Here is a 13,589-nt window from a genome sequence, read left to right as displayed (position 1 = left end):
CTCTGAAAAAGATATACATCTTCAAAGCAAATTAAATGTTGAACAAAAAAGGGCATATGATATAATTCTTGAAAGAGTATATTCCAATAAATCAGGAGTTTTTTTCATTGATGGTCCTGGTGGAACAGGAAAAACTTTCCTTTATCGAGCTTTGTTGGCTGCTATAAGAACAAAAGGATACATAGCTTTAGCAACTGCAAGTTCTGGTGTTGTACTTCCAGGAGGACGAACAGCTCATTCACGTTTCAAAATTCCTATTGACATCGATGAAAATTTCACTTGCAATATTAGTAAACAAAGTTCATTAGCGACTCTAATTCAAGATTCAAAGTTAATTGTTTGGGATGAAGTCTCAATGGCAAAAAAAAAACACTATTGAAGCTCTTGATACACTTTTAAAAGATCTTATGAATACAAAAACACTTTTTGGTGGAAAAGTTGTAGTATTTGGGGGAGATTTTAGACAAACACTTCCTATTGTTCGTAATGGGAAAAAAGAAGACTTTATTGGTCAAAGTTTATTATGCTCCCATATTTGGAATCATCTCGAAAAATTGTGCTTATCTGAAAACATGCGTGCAAAAAAAGATCCAACATTTTGTGCATATTTAATGAGAATTGGAAATGGACAAGAAAAAACTAACTACAACAAAATTGAAATTCCCAATAATTTTGTCATTCCCTTTACATATGAAATAGAATCTTTGAATCTTTTGTTTAATGTAACTTATCCCGATTTCCGTACATTTTATTCTAATCCATCCTTTATAACTTCCCGTATTATTTTGACAACAAAAAATGATTTTGTTCATGAAATAAATGACATGCTTATACAGAGATTTCCCGATGATGCTACAGTCTATATAGCTATTGATGAAACAATAGAACCAAATGATCAATGCCAATTTGAAGATTTCTTGCACACCTTACATCCTGCTAATTTACCACCTTATAGATTAACTTTGAAAAAATATTGTCCAGTTATATTATTAAGAAACTTAAATCCTACTGAAGGTTTATGCAATGGTACACGATTGATATGTCATGATTTTAAGTCACATGTTATCAGTGCTACTATTTCCAGTGGTGATTTTAAAAATAAACACGTTTTTATTCCAAAGATACCATTACTGGCATCACAAGATGAAAAGCTACCAGTTCCCTTCAAAAGAACACAATTTCCAATAAGGTTATGTTTTGCTATGACTATAAACAAAGCTCAAGGTCAAACATTAGATTTTGTTGGAATCTATTTGCGCAAACCCGTTTTTTCGCATGGACAACTTTATGTTGCTTTATCTCGAGCAAAATGTTCAGACAACGTAAAAATATTAATACGCCCGTCTACAGCTGAGGATACAAATGATCATTCTACATACAATGTAGTTTATGACGAAATTATTCGAAAAGCATTCTCATGATACTTTTAAAAACAAGAAATGTAACAACTAACCACCCTCATGCTACACATTCTTAAATTTCAGATCATTTTACTTTAGCTGGTTTTTATAAAGATAAGTAACATTTAATACTTCATATTACTTTGTTCTCAATTTCACCTCTATTTACATTTGATGATTTGAAGGTCTCACTAATTTCACAACTATACATTTCTCTAGGTTTTATGTATTTTTCTGATCAGTTTATTTTATCTATGTTGTAACTTCGTTTAGCCTTTGGTCCATTGTATTTTCCTGAAGGTTTTTTTTCATACTTCCAACAATCTGCTCACCATAGAAATAACCGTGCAATTGAAGAACGATTTTGCTATTGGAGGAACACTACATTCAGTTCATCTATATCTAAACATTAAGCTTTAAAAGACAACAATTATCGATCAAGACAGGTACCCCCACTTCGTCATTTCTTTTAATTCTTTCTCGTTTGTCTTTGTTCTTCTTCTTGTTTGTTCTTCATTGCATCTGCGAAAAACACCTGTGGACAAAAATTCAAAATCTTAAGACAAATTTTGAATCTGTAAAAACTCAATCACATTTACCAAAAATCCTTTTAATAAAAAACTCCATCGACGCCACAAGCTTTACTATTCACTTCTACAACATCATCATCCTTCGCTTCCAAATCTACTACCATTTTTTGGATCACTCAGACATTCACAGCACGATTTTTGGCAGCTTCTTCCTCCTTAAGTGATACTCTACTTTCCAACTCTTTTAACTTTTCCAAGCATAACTTCTGTTTTGCCTCAAATTTAGTTGTTCCATTTTTTGCCTCCTCATTTTTCCTCTACATATCGTTCAATCAATTCTCCATCGATTAAAGGATATGCAAAGGAAAAATCAGCAACTAAAAAAAGAAGAAGCTGAAGTTGAGCCAAAACTAAACATGTATTTGGAAAAGTTCAAACAATTTGAAAGTACAGTATTACTTTAGGAAAAAGAAGCTGCTAAAAATCGTGCTGTGCATGTCTCACTGATCCAAAAAATGCTACAACATTTGGAAGTCAAGGATAATGATATTGTACAAGTGAATACTAAAGCTTCTACTGCCGTTGCACATCTTCAACAAATGCAATTGTCACCACCTGCGCCTCCATCAGTTCATTCAACTGCAAATGCAAATGGAAATGGCAGTGGTAAATGAAGAGATGAAGGTATTATTATGCTTATATCTGTCTTGTTCACCTTTTTTTTACAGTTATGTACTCAATTTCTGTATGATTTTCAATTAAGGAGTTACAATTATTAAGTCATGGTTTTTCTGCTATGCTTAAGCTTTACTTATCTATACATGCATGTTGTAAGTTTTGCTTGCCTTTGGACCTAAACCTAAACCTTTAGCCAAACAATTCCTCCATTACATTTCACGGTAAAAACAAAATGCTAATCCTATACTATTTTTCCTACCATACTAACCAGATGACACACCATTTCATATGTGTGTCTCTGTGTATATGTCTGTGTGTGTGTGTGTATATATATTTATATATATAGAGAGAGAGTATATATATATATATATATATATATATAGATAGATAGATAGATAGATAGATAGATAGATAGATATTTTTTCTCCTTATTTAGAAAGAACAATTAAACTACAACTGTCTTATTCAAAATTCATGTTGTTTTAGTTGCCAATCAATTAATGCCAAAAAACAATAACCTTATGCCTTAACATAGGGGTTTCTCTTTGCAGTCTAAATTATTACAAGTCTTCTTTTCCTATGTGCCAACTATTTATGCTTTCATATTGTTGAGATCCTTCACAGGGGATTACTTATGATGGACTGTTAACTTTTTATGTATGCTGGAACTACTCTTATTACTAAAATAGTACATATATCAGTTGATGTGTTAGTTTGGGTAATTCACACTTTCAGGTAGAACCAAGATAGCTCTATGTATTGGATGAAAGGATAGGCAATTCTGAGCAATTTTTGGGTATGCAAAGCTTCTTTGGAGTTCATTGATCTTCCAAGCTAACAAAGGTATGCTACCTGCCTTTGCTCTGCTCATTTTCCTGATTTTCCTAGACAATTAGTTGGATCTCTGTTTCCTCTCTTGTAGTTCTTATGAAATTAAATGACTTCTGAATTGTACACACTACAATCAATGACATAGACATATTATAATATTTAGTCATTCTCTTCTACTCTCTGTACTCATTTCAGTGGAAACAAAATGGCTCTTATCAAATGTAATTATACCTAAATGGGTTATATGATATAATGGAAATGCCCTCTAAACAAATCAATGTATTATATTGTAGGAGTTCCCTCTACTAATCTGCAAATGTCAGCCAATTTTTTCGTTAGTTGCCTTAGTTAGTATTGATTTGCAGTATATGTGTCGTGTCAAACTAGAGGAAAACTCCACTTACTGCTTCTGGGATTTCTACATTGCTCATGTGCATAACAAATATGTACTGAATACGTCAATCAAAGATAATTCAACAGCAAAGAACAACTTCTTCATTTAAAGAATAAAATACAATAGTTTAGCTGAAAGAACGAGACGATTTTCTTTCTCCAGGTCCTCTACACTAAAGAGACAGTTAACTTTGGGAATTATCCAAAGATCCAACAACTTTACCCAATGTATTAACTACATAAATGGTTAACCCTCACACACGGCTGCTATTGGCCCTTTTACCACATATGTGCCTTTTAATATATGTTGTACTCTTGGTAGACTGTCATTTGACCTTGTAGTTAATTACAATGGTCTCAAGAATGCAATCTTCATTTCAATCTTCACTTTTCCATACTTTAAATTAATGCACTATATACTTGCTACAGCTTATGTAGGATTTTCAAACTCACACTTCTTCAGCTGCCAAAATAGAGAACAAACTTCTCACTAACAAACCTACGCTCCTACACATGTTAGCCTTATGCGTGACAAAATATGCATCAAATGGGAGTGTTTTCAACCTACACTTGCCCTAACTCACACTTCTTCAAACTCACATATAGCTTGACGTGGTACAAAAGCAGGCAAAACCAGATGTTAATGCACCCCTTAGGTGCCATGTTCATCAAAACTAAGTAATTTCAACAACAATAACATACCAGTGAAATTCCCACAGCTGGGGTGTGTACCATGACCTTACTCTACCTAGTGGAGGTAGAAAATCCAGTATTTGCAATGCAGAGCATAAATATACATGTGAAACCTCACTAGCATTTCAACAAACTCTATATGCGAACCCATAATTTAAAAGTACAATGATTTCAATGTTAAAAACCTTAAAGGTCAAAACTAAACAACTCCATAAAATTGGCTATTGAGTGCAATTGGTAAAGATGAAAGCTTTATGGGTTGGGGTTGGGCCATGCAAACCCATGCCCAAAGGTAAAACGCCCAAACACTTTAATTATAAAAAAAAAACCGAGACCGCCATTTCAGAATTTGAAACTGCACTAATCTCTTTGGAACTCATCTCTCTCACATACACAGTGTTAAAAAAGGGAAAAATAATTGTCAATTTTGGAGTGTGATGTACAAACTTAAGGTTCGTAAATCTTCAATGCTAATGTTATTTATTTTATTGTTGTTAAATAAACAGGTTCTGTTGTCCCTGACATTAATATGCAAATGAATGGTCTTAAAGCATGTCAAACAGAAAACTTGCCAACCCCTGGAAGAGTCCAGCAATTAGAATCCACTGTGGTCACAAAAGTTAGAGTAATTGTTAGAGTTCGCCCTTTTCTTCCTCGAGAAATCAACTCGATAGATGGAAACCCAATCTCTTCTGTCTCTGTTCTCAACTCAGAATGTCAGCCTTCTGAGGATGTCACAGTTCATCTCAAAGATCATGAAACTAGGTAAGTTTTTTATCAATTGTTGGCATGTGTTAAGATTAAATCTGTCTTACTACAACCTCATCCTGAGAACCTTTTGTTTTTGACTTTAGTTGTAATGAACGCTACAAGTTGGATGTATTTTTTGGTCAAGAAGATAACAATATAAGCCAAATATTTGGCAAAGAAGTCAGTCCTTTGATCCCACGGATATTAGAAGGTTACAATGTAACAATATTTGCTTATGCTGCTACAGGGAGTGGCAAAACATACACCATGCAGCTATGTTTTATTTGTCTGCATAACACAACTTGCTCCATCACTCCTGCAAGTGGACTAGATGCTAAAATATACTCGTGGAGTAGGAGATATATATATAGAGTTATAAGTTATAACAAACCTACTCAATGTTTCTTCTCAAGTCTTTTGCTGCTCTATAACTTCTATAGCATACATTCACGATTGAGCAAAGGACATATCAGACTATTTAGATTGATACCATGCATATGCTTATCCCATATATGCAACCATTGGATGTACATGTGAAGTTGTTTTGAATTATTTTTTTTGCTGATGCAGGGAAGTGAAAACCTCCCTGCTCTAATGCCACTTGCAATGTCCTCTATGCTCTCGAAGAGTCAGGGGAAAAGTACCGTAACAATATCATACTATGAAATTTACATGCATAGGTCCTATGATCTACTTGAACTTAAGGAGAAAGAAATTTTCATATTGGACGACAAAGATGGGCAGATTCATCTCAAAGGACTTGCACAAGTTGCTGTCAGTTCAACTTCAGAGTTTCAAGAAGCATTTTCTTGTGCGGTTCAGAGGAGAAAAGTTGCACATACGGGCGCTAATGATGTCTCTAGCAGGAGCCATGTTGTGGTCACGGTTTATGTTTCTACTCCAAGCTGTGATGATACTGGAAATGTCATTACTGGGAAGTTGAACCTTATTGACTTTGCAGGTCTTAAAAATTTACTAAATCTAACCATGAATTGTTTTTAAAATATTGAACTGAAAAGTTACTCACATATTGTAACTCAAATGTCACTGAATTAGGTAACGAAGACAATAGAAGAACTTGCAACACTGGAATTCGTCTACAAGAGAGTCCTAAGATCAACCAGTCCTTATTTGCACTATCAAATGTCATTTATGCACTGAACAACAACCAACCACGAATTCCCTATAGAGAAAGCAAATTGACAAGGGTATTGCAACACTCTCTTGGAGGAACAAGTCGTGCTTTAATGGTCGCTTGCTTGGTAGGATGTTGTATATATCATCTCTTGCCTTTGAGTACCACAAATGTAGCACTGCTCTTAACATTGTCAATTCTTTTCATTTGTTCATAGAACCCTGGAGAGTACCAAGAATCTGTTCATACAGTTAGTTTAGCAGGCAGGTGAAGAGAGATATCCAATTTTGTTGCCTCAGCACAAAAAGGAAATACTCCAAAGGTCAAAATCGACATGGAGGCAAAACTTCGACCATGGCTAGAATCTAAAGGCAAGACAAAAAGTACTCAGAGAATTGGGCCATTTGATTCACCATTTACTAGCAAAACTCCAAATTCCATATGCTCTACCAGAAAACTAGGTTTGTTTGGGAGCTCTTGTAAGCAAAAATTTATCAGTAATCCAGGAGCTTCAAACATAAAAAAGAGGTAAGAGATTACTCTATAATCTTGTTGTATTTACCTGCCTTTGATTTTGATGATTGCTTAACTATGTTGTACAGGGACCCAGATGGAGCTTGTAGAAATTTATTTAAAAATAGACATCGAGCGAACTTAGTAACAGAGGTAAAAAACAAAATGAGAACTATAATTTATCCCTAGCTTGTTTTGAATTTATGATGTGCACTCTGTCTTAAATTGAATTAACCCATTGACAGACTTGATTCATGGGAGGTCTTTTGTTAAATTTCTTAGCTACTGTATATGTGATGTGATTCCATTTCTTTGAATGAAGATGAACTAGACGTAACTCTCTCAACTCCACTTTGAGTTGATGTAATGTCTGATAGCTTCATAAGTTCTCAAAGAAAACAACAATTCCTCCATTTTTGTCATCTTTATCACAAAGAAAATCACTCAGTTAGTGTGCGAGAACTGATAATTAACAACTAAGAAGAATTTTGATGTAAAACTTTTTCAAAGGACAACAGAACAATTTGATCACACTTTTCATTATAGCAGAATTGGATTTAATTCATAAATCTTTTTAAGTTGGATTTCTGCATTAATATGCAAATGTAGGTTCGGGACTTTGCTGATACTGCCGGACAAAGAGAAGAGAAGAAATTTGAGGTTCTTGCTGAAAGGGTTGTGCCTGATTCTAATACAGCAGTGCATGGTAAATGACCATTATAATAACCACATCTCAGTATTTACAGTCTGCTACATGTATTCTTCATCCCAATTCTATATAACTGACTCATATTAAGCTACAAGCATGTGAGAAAATCCAACAACTTTAGGCAATGTATTAACCACATATACACTTCACCCTCACACACGGCTGCTATTTGCGCCTTTACCACATATCTGCCTTCTGATATATACTCTACTGTCGCTAGGCTGTCATTTCACGTTGTAGTTAATTAGAGTGCTCTGAAGAATGCAATCTTCATTTGAATCTTCGCTTTTGCATAGTTTTAACTAATACACTGCATACTTGCTACACCTTCTGTAGGATTTTCTAACTCACACTTCTCCAGCTGGTGAAATAAAGAACAAACTTCTGACTGACAAACGTAAGTTTCTGCATTTTCCGGCTCTCTATTTTTTTCGCTCTGTTACTGTTCTGCTGTATTGTTCAGTCTACATTGTACTATGTTATTCTGTCTTCACTGACCCTAATTGAACACCAAGATATTACCTTCAATAAAACAACTTCGCTAAATACTTGCCCTCAGCTGTCTACCACTAAACTCTCTGTAATGATATAGGCTCAAATCATTCACATTTAAAGCCCCTAATAATGTGAAATACACATTAATGAATTTCCCTTACTTTAGGAGAAACTACAAGGAATACCATTCAACTTTCGCATGTAGTCAAAGAAAAAGCAAAGGCAGTAGTAATCTCTGTGTGCTTGTCAACTTATTAGGCATTCAAATGTATTTTACTTTTACAAAAATGCATTATCTACCTTAAGCCTAACAGTTCCTACATTCAATTTTACACTAGAAACAAAACGCTAATCCTATACTATTTTTGCTACAATACTAACCAGATGACACATCGTTTGATGTCTGTGTGACAGTGTCTCTCTCTCTCTATATATATATATATAGATATATATATAGATATATAGATATATATATATATATAGATAGATAAATAAATTTTTTCGTTATTTAGAAACAACGATTAAACTACAACTGTGTTCTTCAAAATTCATGCAACTTTGGTTGGCAATGAAATAATGCCAAAAAACAAACAAAATCATTACATTAGGTAGTCAAAGGTAATGATTTGGTCTCTTTTTGGACTACCAAATGTACTGATTTTCTGCCTTTTTTGGCACCATTTCATTGGCAACCAAAACCCATGAATTTCTAACAAGACACATGTCATTTTTTGGTCCTTTATAATTTCTATATATTTCAAAAAAATATTAAAATAACAAATTGGATAAGGATAAGGTAATATATATATATATATATATATATATATATATATACAATAATATATAATATTACCCTTATATATATATTACTCATACAACATAAATTTACTAGCCTTTCACTCAAGATAAATTTTTGCTCCTTTTCTTAGGTATTCTTTCTTCCCTTTTCATCTTTTCCCTCTTCCCATTTTCTTGTTTTCTTGCAGATTCTACTTCTGACCAAAACAGAAAATAAAAATTGATACAAATTATAGTTATTAGCTGCATTCAATCTTTCATAGATATACCATAGGTACAGCAGTTTGCTTTTACCTTCATGCCCAACATGATCAAAATATCTGCAGCATAGCTGTTTTCTTTTGTCTTTTTTTTTGGTTTCTTTTTATTCAAATTTTAAATTGTCACATGAAAATTGAGTTTCTATGAAAAATAGGAAACACTTTTCGTAAGACTTAATACTGCCTTTGGATATAAATGTGACAGATTAGGTCTCTTGCACAAACTGTATCTTCTATGATACTAAGTCATACATAAGCCATCACATACTCACTTCAGTAAAGATTTTCATATTGTGCAACACTTTCTCTCGCTGTAACAGATCTTCTGTTGTTTTCTTTTTCATTTGTTCTTCACTTTGTTTTGTTTGGAACATACAAACTTTATTATGTTTCCGCTGTTTATATCTCATGCCACCCAATAGTAAGAGGTACAACTCTTAAGTAGTATACTTTGTTTCGTGATTTTGGCTGTAGCTGCTTTTCTTTCTAGCTAATTATCAATCTCCTACTTTCGCATTCTACAATTGTACAGCTATACCTCATGATTGAGAAAAAACTAATAACACATAAATGGTTAGCAGATGAACATAGCAACAAACGTAAATAGTACGATACATCCTATGTCATCCTTTATGAGTTTGTTCTTTAGCTTTAGTGTTTGTCCTAACTTGCTGTTACAAGAATTTGTTACTGCTTTGTTACTACATCAAAAGCTCATTTATGCAGCCACAAGGTCCATTTTACTCCACACTGCTGCTTTCATTCAACTAATTTTTCCCTAATTTAATCAGCCCTCTTCATACACACAACACTGCAACTACTTTCACTTACTATTCATGTTATCCCGCAGATACTGCTATTTGGTTTGCTATCTTTCCTACAACCATGGTACTAAGACTGAACATCGGCCAAATAGAACCAGCAACACGAGATTGGATTTGCAAAGTTCAAATTGTTGAAATAGGCCGCCCCCGAGAAAGCCTTGACAAGAAATGTACATTCCAAAATTTAATTTTGGAAGATGAAACAGGTCACCTCATTACTATCTTTTATGTTATAGATATTGCTCTTTTCCTCTCAACTTAGTTAATGTCAACTTTCTATAACTCTTACTTTCAGGAATGCCAAATTAGGGCCGTCATGTACACTGATGAAATCGAGCAGTATGCAGCTACACTTAAACTCTTCAACACGTACCTCATCTCTACTGCAAGAGTGAAAGTCTCACCAACCTCATATGGCAAGCCAATACATCAATTTTACTGGATTCTTGACAAAGAAACAGTAATTGAACAAATCAAACCATCTAATGAAGTTGAAAAGCCGCTTCCACCGCCAACCAAACTGAATATCACCAGCTTTGACCGCATTCCTCATCTGGTGGTTGATTCTGCTGCTGAAATAGGTACATCAATCGTTGTAGCTATTATCAGACTGAAATACACATCTTCACTGCTGCACAACACTTGCAACATTTCATTCTGTGTTATATACGCAGATGTACTGGCAGTCGTTCTTCGTTGTGGTCCTTAAAAAACCGCCGGTCGCAGTCATCATAGGTGTCGAGAAATTACCCTTTGTGACAATCAGTAAGTATAAGATTTTACATTCTGCTTTCCCATTTTCGGCAAATATTTTGAATAAGTAACCACTTTTTGCACTTCTCTACTGACATCATCAATTATTATCTACGCATTATCATACTCCTTACTCTTTTGTCCTTATGTTCTGCACTCTCAGGCAAAATCTGTTCCTCTTCACTCTATGGGAGGATTGTGGAGAAATAGGACACCAAATTTCCTCAAAAATGGCAACAGAGACAGATCTACTTGTAATCCTTGGAAGAAGTATAGGAATCTCTACTTATCAAGGTACGTATGCGCTCAACTTCTTACCAACATAATTTTATATTATAACAAAACAATATACAACTTATGTGCTGTACAGGGCTGTCACTGCAGACTAGGTACAATTCCACAGTACGGGTGAATCCAAATTACCCCTAAGCAGTTGCACTCCTCAACTGGTACTGACCTTTCATATTTATTCTTTACCTTTACTTTGCATGTAAAGAGCCTACTAAACATATTATTTGCTCTAACAATAGGGCAAAAGAAAACAAAACACTGTTGTTAACTTCTCCATCAGCTACAACCTCAACAAGCTCATTTATTGCTCCCATGATAGTCACCCCTTCTGGCCAACAACTTATCTTTATTGCAGAAATCTCATCAGCACCTTCCGTAAGTCATACTTAAAGCTGCTTATTTGACAGTATCCTTATTCATTCTCCCATTCTATAGCTTTGCCTAAATACTCAAAACTTCCCACAGATGGGAGTGTTCTATGTTCAAGCAGAGATGGCCATATTAGATGAGTTCCAAGACTTCTGTGTGCTTGAATGCTCAGGATGCAAATAGAAGAAGCGAACAAAGGATAGAAAGGATTTTGACTGTCCAAAATGCAATCGGAAAACATCCTTAGTCCCTCGGTACTATACTTTCCTGACTTCTAACTTACACTTTCTACAAAATATAGCGTATATTATACACATATTTCAAACTTCCCCTCATTTCAGTTGTAGCTTCCAAATTGATCTTATTGACGATACTGCTACAACCACAGCATCTATCTCTGCTGAATTAGGAGAAAAATTACTGTCCATGACAGCAGAAGACATATTTGACATAACTTGCACTAAGGTTATCTCTTATTCCCACTACCTACTTGTACACACTTATTGTCATAATAGCATATATCTTCAGCACAAACAATTGACCACGTATGCTTTGTTCTAAACTATTTCTTCTAACTTGTTACATTTACAGCGACAATCATTGTCTCTTAATCATGTCCATGAGATGCTGTCAAGCAACGTATTCGAAATTCAACTAAGGAAGTCTTCTTGGAGCAGCTCAAATACCACGACTACAACTTTGTCCATTCTTTCCTACATGGAAAAACACCATACTACACAGAGCACTACTGATAGGACTTCTAAAAAGATAAAGCCTTTGGAAATAGGTGAGGTAGAAGTGATGGCAACAACTGCTGCAGCTGGTCCTTCAAATGCATTGGGAAAATTTGAACCACCCACACCAACCAAAAAGGTGTAACAGGTCAGTCTACATCTCACTTTCACCCCAAACTATGCCTCAAAATGATTATGACTTCCACATATTTACATTCACTCCAATAATTGCTGCTAAAAAACTGTACTTTTAGCTGTAGTTTAGTTTCTTTCATACACGTATCCACATGGTTGCTGTAAAACATTCTAAATGTCATACTTATGTTATACTACTGCTTTTGCACTTGCTCTTGTCTGCTTTCAAATTTCACAATTTGGTTTTGTTTATGTCTGACATAACATTGCACACTCTCACGTTAATTCCGGGCTAAAAACAGTCTATCCATGTTCATATGCATGCTCAAATCAACTGGTTGACAATTTCTTTTTACTTCCTCCTCTCATGTTAACTGTTCAATTAGCTTATTTCAGTTGCAACAATTCACCAATTTCATTGCTTCACATTTAGCAGCAGCTCTTTTGCACACTGACACCAATTTTTTACTCCTTCTATTTGTACTACTTGCAGCAGCTCAACTGACATCCAATGAAACTACCTTTCAACTATAAACAACAGAATTAGACTTTTGACATTTGATTATGAATAATGTTGCTGACATTCAAATAAATGACGCTCAAACAACTCTTGTTGTCTGCTGTGTCTTCCTGATAGCATAAAACTTTACCCTCCCTTTGCTCTTGCGTTAATGCTTGTCATTTCACACTGCAATATAAGCCTATTTACATGTTTCTCTGCATACCTTGCACTGCATACATTCTTCTACATTTCTCTTATTCTGCTTTCTTATAATGTCATACACTATAACACACAGTTATCAATAGGAACAATAGAAACAAGGTTTCTGTCTACTAGCTAGCCTCATTCACCCTAGACTATTAAGCCAATCACACACACATTCAACAGCAAACCTATGCATTTTATACTGACTTTGTCCTTCCCTTTGCAATTGCTCCCTATATTAAAATTTATTTGCTATTTGTTGCCATAGTTGCACTTTCTAACATACTTTAAACTGCCTAATTACAGGAGCTCCCACACAACATTTTGTCGCTTCTCCTTATACTAGGGACAATATAATGAATGACTCTCCCTATGCTCTGTTTTTTTGCATCAGCAACATTAGCTATGGCCAGGCAAACTGCACTGTCCTCTCAATATGATAGACAATGCCATGTTAATCTTATATACCAAAACTGCAACATGTACTATATTATTATTTTGGTTATATTACATTAGTTAGTATGTCTATTGTACATATTCTCAATATTTCTAATAGTACATAATATAATAGATCCTATTATCTATCTTCTAC

At 34.5% G+C, this 13,589-nt stretch overlaps 2 protein-coding genes and 2 pseudogenes across 3 annotated transcripts in view; 3 read left to right on the top strand and 1 right to left on the bottom strand.

Annotated features, from left to right (window-relative positions):
- LOC125836845 (putative pentatricopeptide repeat-containing protein At1g74580) overlaps window positions 1-13,589 on the bottom strand; it is a 127,646-nt gene that overhangs the window by 98,886 nt on the left and 15,171 nt on the right. The window lies entirely within an intron of this gene.
- Window positions 1-13,589, top strand: part of LOC125836847 (glutathione S-transferase U9-like) — a 60,037-nt gene that overhangs the window by 44,873 nt on the left and 1,575 nt on the right. The window lies entirely within an intron of this gene.
- Window positions 5,055-8,139, top strand: LOC125836834 (kinesin-like protein KIN-10B; annotated as a pseudogene).
- On the top strand, window positions 10,071-12,301 carry LOC125836846 (replication protein A 70 kDa DNA-binding subunit B-like; annotated as a pseudogene).

Source organism: Solanum verrucosum, unplaced genomic scaffold, assembly GCF_900185275.1.
Source record: "Solanum verrucosum unplaced genomic scaffold, falcon-dt-bn FXZP01000269.1, whole genome shotgun sequence".
NCBI classification, from domain to species: domain Eukaryota; kingdom Viridiplantae; phylum Streptophyta; class Magnoliopsida; order Solanales; family Solanaceae; genus Solanum; species Solanum verrucosum.
Note: the sequence above shows the minus strand (reverse complement) of the source record. Positions and strands in the feature narration are given on the sequence as shown.